Raw genomic sequence first — 9,323 nt, forward strand, 5'->3', positions numbered from 1 at the left:
TGCATCTTTCTTTAGTAATGTTGTTAGAGATGTTGCTATTCTCCCATAATTCTTAACAAACTTATGATAATACCCTGTCAACATGAAAAATCCTCGCAGATCCTTTATGGATGTGGGAATTTTCCATTCCTTAATGGCTTTAATTTTGTTAGGGTCTACCTTAACACGTTCATGAGATACAATATGACCCAAATATTCCACCTCTTGTACTCCAAAGAAACATTCGGAGCTTTTCGCATATAATGTTTTCTCTTCAAATAGTTTAAGCACCCTGTCAACATGTTGAACATGATCCTTCCAAGACTTGTTGTAGATTAGTATATCATCAAAAAAGACTAACACAAATTTTCTAAGGAAGGGTATGAAAATGGAATTCATCAAACCTTGAAATGTATAAGGTGCATTGGTAAGGCCAAAAGGCATGACCAAAAATTCATAATGACCCTCATGAGTTCTAAATGTTTTTTTTGGAATGTCTTCAGTCTTCATTCTAATTTGATGATATCCTGAACGAAGGTCCAACTTAGTGAAGTAAATTTCTCCATGCAATTCATCCAATAATTCATCAATGACAGGAATAGGAAATTTATCTTTAATAGTGAGCTTTTTGATCTCCCTATAACCCAGACACATGTGCCATGATCCATCCTTCTTTTGCACCAATACTACTAGAGCAAAGAAAGAACTTTGACTAGGTTGAATTATACTAGCCTCTAGCATTTTTCAACCATACATTCAATTTCACTCTTTTAGGCATAGGCATATTTGTAAGGCCTGATGTTTGGAGGAACACTTCCTGGCATTAAATTAATAGCATGATCATGATCACAAATAGGTGGGAGGCCTTTGGGAGTCTCAAATACCTTGGAATGATTGTCCAAAAAATTTTGGAGATCTGGAGAAATAGATGATTTCAATGTGGGAACCTCTAGTGAGCATAATTTTGCAATTAAACCCTGTTGTTCTTTCTTTAGAAGATTTGGCATGATGTTAGAGCTGATTATCTTTCCTGGTTTCCCTATGCTATCCCTTAATTCAACTTCCTTTCCTTCCCAAAAAATATTCAAGAAAAGTTCTTGAAAATTAAAAGCTACCTTACCCAAAGATTGTAGCCATTAGACTCCTAGTACAACATCAGCACCACCCATTGGAAAGGAAAGCATTAAACTATTCACTACATATTCTCCCATGGATAGATTGATATTATGGCACTTTCCAGAGCATTTTTTGGTTCCTCCATTTGCAACCATCACTTGACACTCTGATGTTGGATATAGGAAGCAATACAATTCCTTGGATATCTTACAATGAATAAAATTATGGGTACTACCTGAATCAATCAACACTATTACCTTTTTCTTCTTGATATGTCCTTCTATGTTGAGAGTTTGAGGAGTGGTAATTCCTGCCAATGCATTATAAGATATGGTTGGATTCATTTATTCTTTCTATAGGGTTGCTTCCTGGTGTATATCCTCTTCTTTTGACGTTTCTTTTTCCTTTTCTTTCTCCTCTTCACAATCTATGTAAAACAATTTCTTCTCAACACACTTATGACCTTTAGTGTATTTTCTATCACAATTGTAACAAATCCCTTTTTCTCTTTTTTCTTCCAATTGTTGTGGTGTCAACCTTGTAGGTTGTGGAATGCTAGGATAAGCAACACTTTCATCTTTATAGTTGTGAGTGGTAGGCTTCCTTGTTGCCATAATTTTGCTTTCAATTTTTCTTGCCAACCTGAATACCTTCTCCAATGAATCAGGTTCCCAAAGGTGAACCTCATGTTAGATGTTATCCTTTAAATTCCCTATGAACACGTCAATTCTATGCTCCTCTAGAATATCTTTTACCCTTATATTCAATTTTTACAATTCCTCAATGTGCTCCACCATTGAACCCTTTTGTTTGAGGTTTATCAATTGGCTAAAAAAGGTGTTGTTTTTTTTATCCTCATAATTTGCTATCATTTCCTCCATAAAAGTTAACCAAGTGAAAATTTGTTTATGAGAGAAAATCCTCGATACCATATAAATTTATTGGGTTCTAAATATAAAGTTGCAATGTGTACTTTTTGTGTGTTTTGCACATTATGGAGATTGAAATATTGCTCCATCTGTACTATCCATTTTATGGCATCCTTGTCATCAAACTTCCTCATATAGATATTTAGAACATGGTGGGTCTTCAATCCAAAATTAGATTCTATGGAATCATGATCAACGTTTTTTTTGTTCTCATCATGAATTTCCTCTACTATCTTTTATTCATTAGGAAGAATTTCTTGAACCAATTTTGTCAAACCTCCTTTCAAACCTTCCATGTTTTTCTCCAAATCTTCAATGTTTACTTCTAAACCATCCATATTAGAGTCCATGCCATCAATATTAGCTTCCACACCATTCATATTATATTCCACGCCATTCATCTTAGGTTCCACACCTTCTTTAAACCATCCATCTTAGTTTCTGTTACTTTTTGTGACAGTGAAATTTATTGCACTTGGTCTCGTAATTTTGATATATCATGTTGCATTTATTCCTCTCCTTCATGTGTCATGGTAGAGATTTCAGGTTTCTTACTAGGTGTTTCCATTTTCTTTCTTCGGGACATCAATTAATGATAAGTATTCTTCACTATGCCATTTGAATTACTTCAAACTAGTTTTTCAAACCAAACTTATGCAAAATTTTAAGAAGACTACACACCATTTTTCTCTTTGTAGGAGTTCGATATTGAATCTCTTGTATCTCTGTAATTTTGGATCTCCAAGGTATTAAATTTCGTCCTATGGTAGCCCTCTGAGACCTATTTCCAACCCCACAAGTCTACTCAAGATTGGATTCTCCTAGAAAGATTTATTCCAAATATCCCATGATGGCCTAATTATAGACTGGTTCAGTAGATCGAACTTGTGATAAGTACCATGTGTCACTGTTTCAACCTTTGAACCTAGAAACGATACACAAAAGAATACAATTTGTCTTATTTATGTAACTTTTTACGAAATTGCAATCTGATTCTTAGAGAGAAAGTTATGACAATTTTCCCCAAGTCACATGTTTGAGATATAATTCGGGAGCCTGAAAAAACCCTAACTTGCTTGGATCATATCTCTGAAACTATAGCAAGACAAGATCTGAAATTTGGACCCGAGGTTCATCAAGATTTTGGATCAAATGTATTTTAATTTCAGCTTCTAAAACTTCGTATAATCAAAGTTATAGTGAAAATTTCACGATGACCTGTTTGAAGCAGTGAAGCCCTAGAATCCAAAGCTCTGATACCAAATGTTATGCAACCATCTCACAAAACAGAAGAAAAGATAGATAAACAACTTCAAAATTAGCCTCTTCGAGGGGGAAACCTCCTTTATATTACACAAATTAAAAATTATTGGATCATACAAATGATAAGACCTCCTTTCTATATATAGGAGTCTAAGGGGTACCAATACAATCAAAGCCTACAAAGAAATAATATTGTAGGGGAACAACAATAAAAGTAGTGGGCTTCTATGGGGCATAATAATACCAACATGGGGACTATATGGGCACAATAATACAATAAGGGGGTTGCACTAATAACAATAATGGGCTACACTAGTAGTATAGGGACCTAACACAAGTAAGGCTCGATGGATGGAAAAGGAGAAAGTGAGGGAGAAATTTCTTCAATTTCCAATTGACTGATAAATATTTTGGTGGCCCAAAATCTCATTAGTTGGGAGGAATGATCCAGGTATATCTAGAAATAGATATGGCCTTAAAACTAGCTCAAAAATAAGTCATCAAATGGAAGTGAAACCAGGACCAAATCATTGCGCTCGTCTCCTTGATTCCAACGGTGTGAATGGCACTCAAATCCGAGTTTGTATGATCAAGTTATAGTTGGTAAAATTTCTAGTCAAACTGGATCAAGTTGCAGTCACTAATGAGGAAAAAAATTGGTAGAGTCCCGGCGCACAGAAAACAACGGTGGGAAAGGGTGAATTTTATGCCTCCTTAATTCTTCCAATAACCCTTAAAAACGGGCTGAAAAATTTCAACCATATAGTTTTAAAAAATTGAAATTTTTGGGATGGTGGGCCACCAACCCCACCACCCCCCAATGGAATTCGCATATATATAATAACATTAATTTGTTTGGGAAGATTAATTTATTTGGGTTTTCCTCTCAAGTTGGAAAGGTTTTGGCCTTGACTAGTCACGTATATTTTGTGTCTCTTGTCTCTTTATTGTTTATGCTTTGGTAGTTGTTTGATTAAGAAGAACACTATAATAATATAAGTAAAGAGAATATCCTAATCTAAAGAAGTGAAAAGTATTCACAAGAAGTTATCATCGTAGAGAAATCTCCTAATCCTAATGCCCTAGATTTCTCAACATGGTATCAGAGCTAAGGTGACAAAGTCAAGGAAGGGAATCTTATCAAGGGACACTCAAGGATAAAAATCTCAAGAAATACATAAAATCAAATCTAAGAATATCATGTAGGAGTCAAGATATACAAATAAGTATCAAAAACCTAGATTGAAGAAAAAGTCTACACCAGCAGAAGCCTTAGGATCCTCAAGTCATCTCAAGGAACCACAAATACCCTACTCAAGTTGAAGGACTTATAAATCAAGTTTATTACTAGGAAATAAAGATCAAGGATGTTTTCATCATCTTCAAAAGTTCTAAGGAAATATCCTCTCATTGAAGCAAGGACCTTACCATTGTAGAATATCATCCAGTAAACATCAAGAAGTGATCATTGATCATCATCAACAAGCTCATCACCATCAAAGGATCTAGAGTGATCTCCCTCTTTGTAGGGTCAAGGATCATTCTTGAAGAGAAACACCTTCATCAAGGAGAAACTCTCTATTAATTATATCATCATCAAAATTCAAGGAGGCAACAAGCAAAAGAAGTATCTTCACAAGTAAGTATATTTATGTCTAAATCTATCAAAATGTATTTTCGCAAGGAAAGCAACAAATTGGTTGGGGCTTCAAACTATCTTGCATGGAAGAAGAGGAGAGATCTGAATCTCATTGAAAATGAGGTTATGGATCATGTCAAAGGATATATCACCAAACCAGGAAAATGAGATGCTCAAGCACATGCAAATTTTATGAAAGGGGTAATGAGGGCTCAAATTATTCTCATAGAATCCATCAAGGATCCCCTCATTACATATGTTTCTAAACTCGACACCTCAAAATAAATATATGAAAAATTGGTAGATTTATTTTATGTAAGCACTGCAGGAGAATTTATCTCACTAAGGATAGAACTCTATAGGCTAAGGATATCTAAAGAAGAATGAATAACCTCATAATTTATGAGGATATCTTAAATAAGTGATCAACTTCAAGATCTAGGAGAAGTAATGTATGACAAGGAGATGACCATTGTAGTACTAAATGCACTACCACAAGAGTGGGGCAACATTACTTCAAGTATTTATGAGAAGAAAGAAGCTACTCCATTCTTGGATCTATGGTCTCTATGAAAGATTGAAGAAACTAGGCTGAAGGATAAAACTAATGTGGGATCAAGTGAGAAATATCAAGCATATGCTGCTATGGCAAAGAGAAGAGGAAAGTCTGGGAAATTTGGTCGTCATAAAAAGAATAAGAACCTGGATGTCAAGAATATGTGCATTACAAAATAGATTTCCCTAATCTCAAGAAGGACAATAAAAAAAGAGGTAGAGAAGAAGCCCATATCACTGAAGAAGTGGAGGAAGATTAAAGGAAGAAGTCCAAGAAAGAGGAAGTAAAATATCTCTAATATGATTGAGATAGTCTTCCTCGCCTAGTTATTTTCAAGTCTCTATTGTAAAGTATAAATAGCATGATAAGCATGATAGGATTCATCATGTTAGGAGATGGAATCATAGAAGCATATGATTCAAAGCAAGATCTCATGATATCATCATAAATAAGCATGAAAGATAGCTTAAATAGAAAGTCTATGAAGTCACCTATAGAAGGATGTAGCTCTTGGTAACCTCATTAGAAGCATAAGTAGTACTTATGGGAAAAATAAATTCATCTAGTATAGATCTCATCTTACATCATTCAAAAGGAAGAAGAAAGTGTCTCGTCAGGAATTCTAACTTGTATGGGATTCATGGGATGATGGTATGATGTCAAAATAGGTAAAGAATATCAAGGTATTGAAGTTATTTCAATCAATAAAGCTACTGAAGGAAGTTTGGATGACATAAAGGAAAATGAGTTATGTATGCTTGTATTTGGTATTGTAGAGTCATTTCATATGGTTGTAAGCACCATGGATAAATTCTCTATCTCAAGAGAATTATCAAAAGGGAATGGATATCCTCTTTTGAAAGGATGCAGGAAGACATGGGTCACACATTGTCTAGATGGAATCAACATAATATGTCCTCATATGGAATATGAGGTGGTTGAAAAAATTGAAGGAACTATGACTGGAAGTTCCTAGAAGGAAATGTGTGTAGGAAGAGATCATCAAATATGCAACTATGGAAAAGGCAATAAACATCTTAGGACTGAGAAATTTGACTAGGATATCTCCAAGAAATATATGAATACTTTGATGAGGTCTGAAAAGGAAAGAAACCCTTGATAGTATATGTATTTTGGAGATGTTTCAATGTGTATGTAGGATGTTGATGCAAACTAGAAGATGTCATGACGAAAGACCATCACAAAGGTAATTTTAATTTAATGTTCGTTCCTTATTTTTGAATGATATCTAGATGAGATTATGCAGGGCTATCAAGGGAAGAGTTATGGATATCTTCCAACACTGATGTCCATGTAGTAGGATGAAAGATCCTTAAGGAAACACGGCATGAAGAAGGCAAAATCGCATGAAGGAAGGCTAGATATGAGCTGATGGATCACTTTCCGATGAAAGGAATAATGACATGACTAACTCATGTATGAAATTGATGGATGGTTTATGCACTATGAAGAAGTCCCAAAAACGTGAAGACTCCTAAATAAATAAAATGCTTTCATGACATCGTAAGGAGTAGTTATTCAAACAATTGGTTGTCCCATAATATCCACCTAAAGAGCTATTGTAGGTCCCTAATTAAGAGGGAGCCTAGAAACAAGTTTCTAACTTGGTAGAAACTTGGAATCAAATTCCTAAGCTAAGAGGGAGCTTAGGTAAATTCATTCCATAGGAATGGGTACATTCCTTTAGTGGAATGGGTATGTCCTCCCTAATTGAGAGGAAGATATAGACACATCATTCTTGTCTTCACTTTGGAAGACAGAATGGAGGATTGGGTAAACATCTAGCATCTGATATTATTTAAGGATGATTTAGGGATAAGAGTAGTCGTCGAGGATCTATATTCTTTGAGGAATGGGAATCCAAGATAAGAATAGTCCTAGTGGAACACACCCTGAGAACTCGAGTGGTGTATGTTCCGAGAGAGACAATGATGAGGGTGTTTATACATAATTGGTCTCGCCAGCATTGTGCTCAGATCTTATGGAGAGATAGATTTGTTAGTCAAGGCCTTGTTATGTGCCAATGTTGGTTTATATGACGCTACACAAATGGCTTACCAATCTGACTCTTCTTATGAGAATTCTTCAGATTGAAAATATCCAAGTACCTTGTATGGAGTATGAATACCTACCTACTTAAGAGGGAGTGTTGAAAAGTGTAACTAGGTTTGATATTCATAGTGACATGTGTAATTGTGATTTTATGTAATTTATGTAATGAAGAAAATAACATTATTTTTGTAATGATTGATTCATGGGTTTCATGGTCAAGGAATTTTATTTTATGGTTAAGACTCCCATTGTAAGTCTTTAGGTTGGTCATCAAGTCATAAAATCTAGTGGAGTCAATGTCAATGATTGAAGACCCATCTGGGTATGTTACACATTGTAAAAATAAAATGTATTTGTGTCACAAACCCTCCAAGACCTAGTCACAATCATTCCTTGAAGTCGGCCTAAAGGATGATTATATAAAATACATCTCAGCCTAAACATCTATTCAATTCGACTTATTTTGGATGCAATTACCACTATAAATAGGCAGGTCAACCTTCACTTGGAGACAATAATTTTGGTCAAGGTCTGAAGTAAGAATATAGTGTGAGAATCATTCAAGAAGAGCCTCCATCCAAGCGAAAAAGAAGGACTAGAAGCCATGGTAATTTTGGACTTTATTTTAGGGTTATTTTCTGTCACACATGCTAAGAGGAGAGGCATCATCTGCTGCAGGAGAAGCCAAGAATATTTCAATTCATCTAAGGTAATCGAATTAGGAAGAAGACAAGTCTAGAAGGAAGATGAGTTGAAGTAGAAGAAGCCTCCAAGTATAGCGAAGGAAGGAAGGCATCTCCAAGATCATTCTCTCTCCTCACACGTGTGAAATTACAGAAGTGCAGACTACAAGTCTATGGTAAAGGGACCGAAAATTTTAGATAGACAAGAAGTGTGGTGCATGAAAATAGTTTTACTTGCATTGATCTAAACAAGGAAGAGAAGCAAAAAAGAAGGAACTTGTGACTTGGTCGTGGAGAGGTTTTTATGTCACTGGTCTAATTCATGGTCTTGGTATTCGTCAATTGAAGTCTCTATAAGAAGAAGAATTCATTTGGGTTTTCCTCTCAAGTTGGAGAGGTTTTGGCCTTGTATGATCGCCTATATTATGTGTCTCTTTTCTCTTTATTGTTTATGCTTTGGTAGTTTTTTTATGAAGAAGAACACTGTAATAATCTAAGTAAAGAGAAAATCCTAATCTGAAGAAGTAAAAATTATTCACAAGCAGTTATCATCATAGAGAAATCTCCTAATCCTAATGCCCTAGATTTCTCAACATTTCTGACTTTACTAGCTTTGAGTTTTTGTTATAAATAAATATTCATAACTAGATATTATTAAAATAAATATATTAAATCATAAATATTATCATTTAATAATTTAATTAATTAAATTCCATTATTTATGAAAGGGCATTATTTTCCAAAAGACATGACTTTAAAAAACAAAAACATTTTGGTTTGTCAATGCCTATTAAGGTGAACTACCCCACTCATTGTAAACCATCAATCATTCATTCAACAATTAATAAATATATATATGCAATTTCTGTTATGAAACCAACTCAAGAAAAGATAGAAAAGATAGATCAACGCCTTAGAATTCAGCCTCTTCGAGGGGGCAACCTCCTTTACATTACATAAATGAACAATTCTTGGATGATACAAATGACAAAACCTCCTTCCTATATATAGGAGTCTAAGGAGTCACAATATAATCCAGCCGACCTAACAATAATAATATAAAGCCACAAAAATAACAATAGAGG

Source organism: Pinus tabuliformis, chromosome 9 (assembly GCF_031772625.1).
Source record: "Pinus tabuliformis cultivar Carrire ecotype Pingquan chromosome 9, CPIR1, whole genome shotgun sequence".
In the NCBI taxonomy this organism is placed as follows: Eukaryota; Viridiplantae; Streptophyta; class Pinopsida; order Pinales; family Pinaceae; genus Pinus; species Pinus tabuliformis.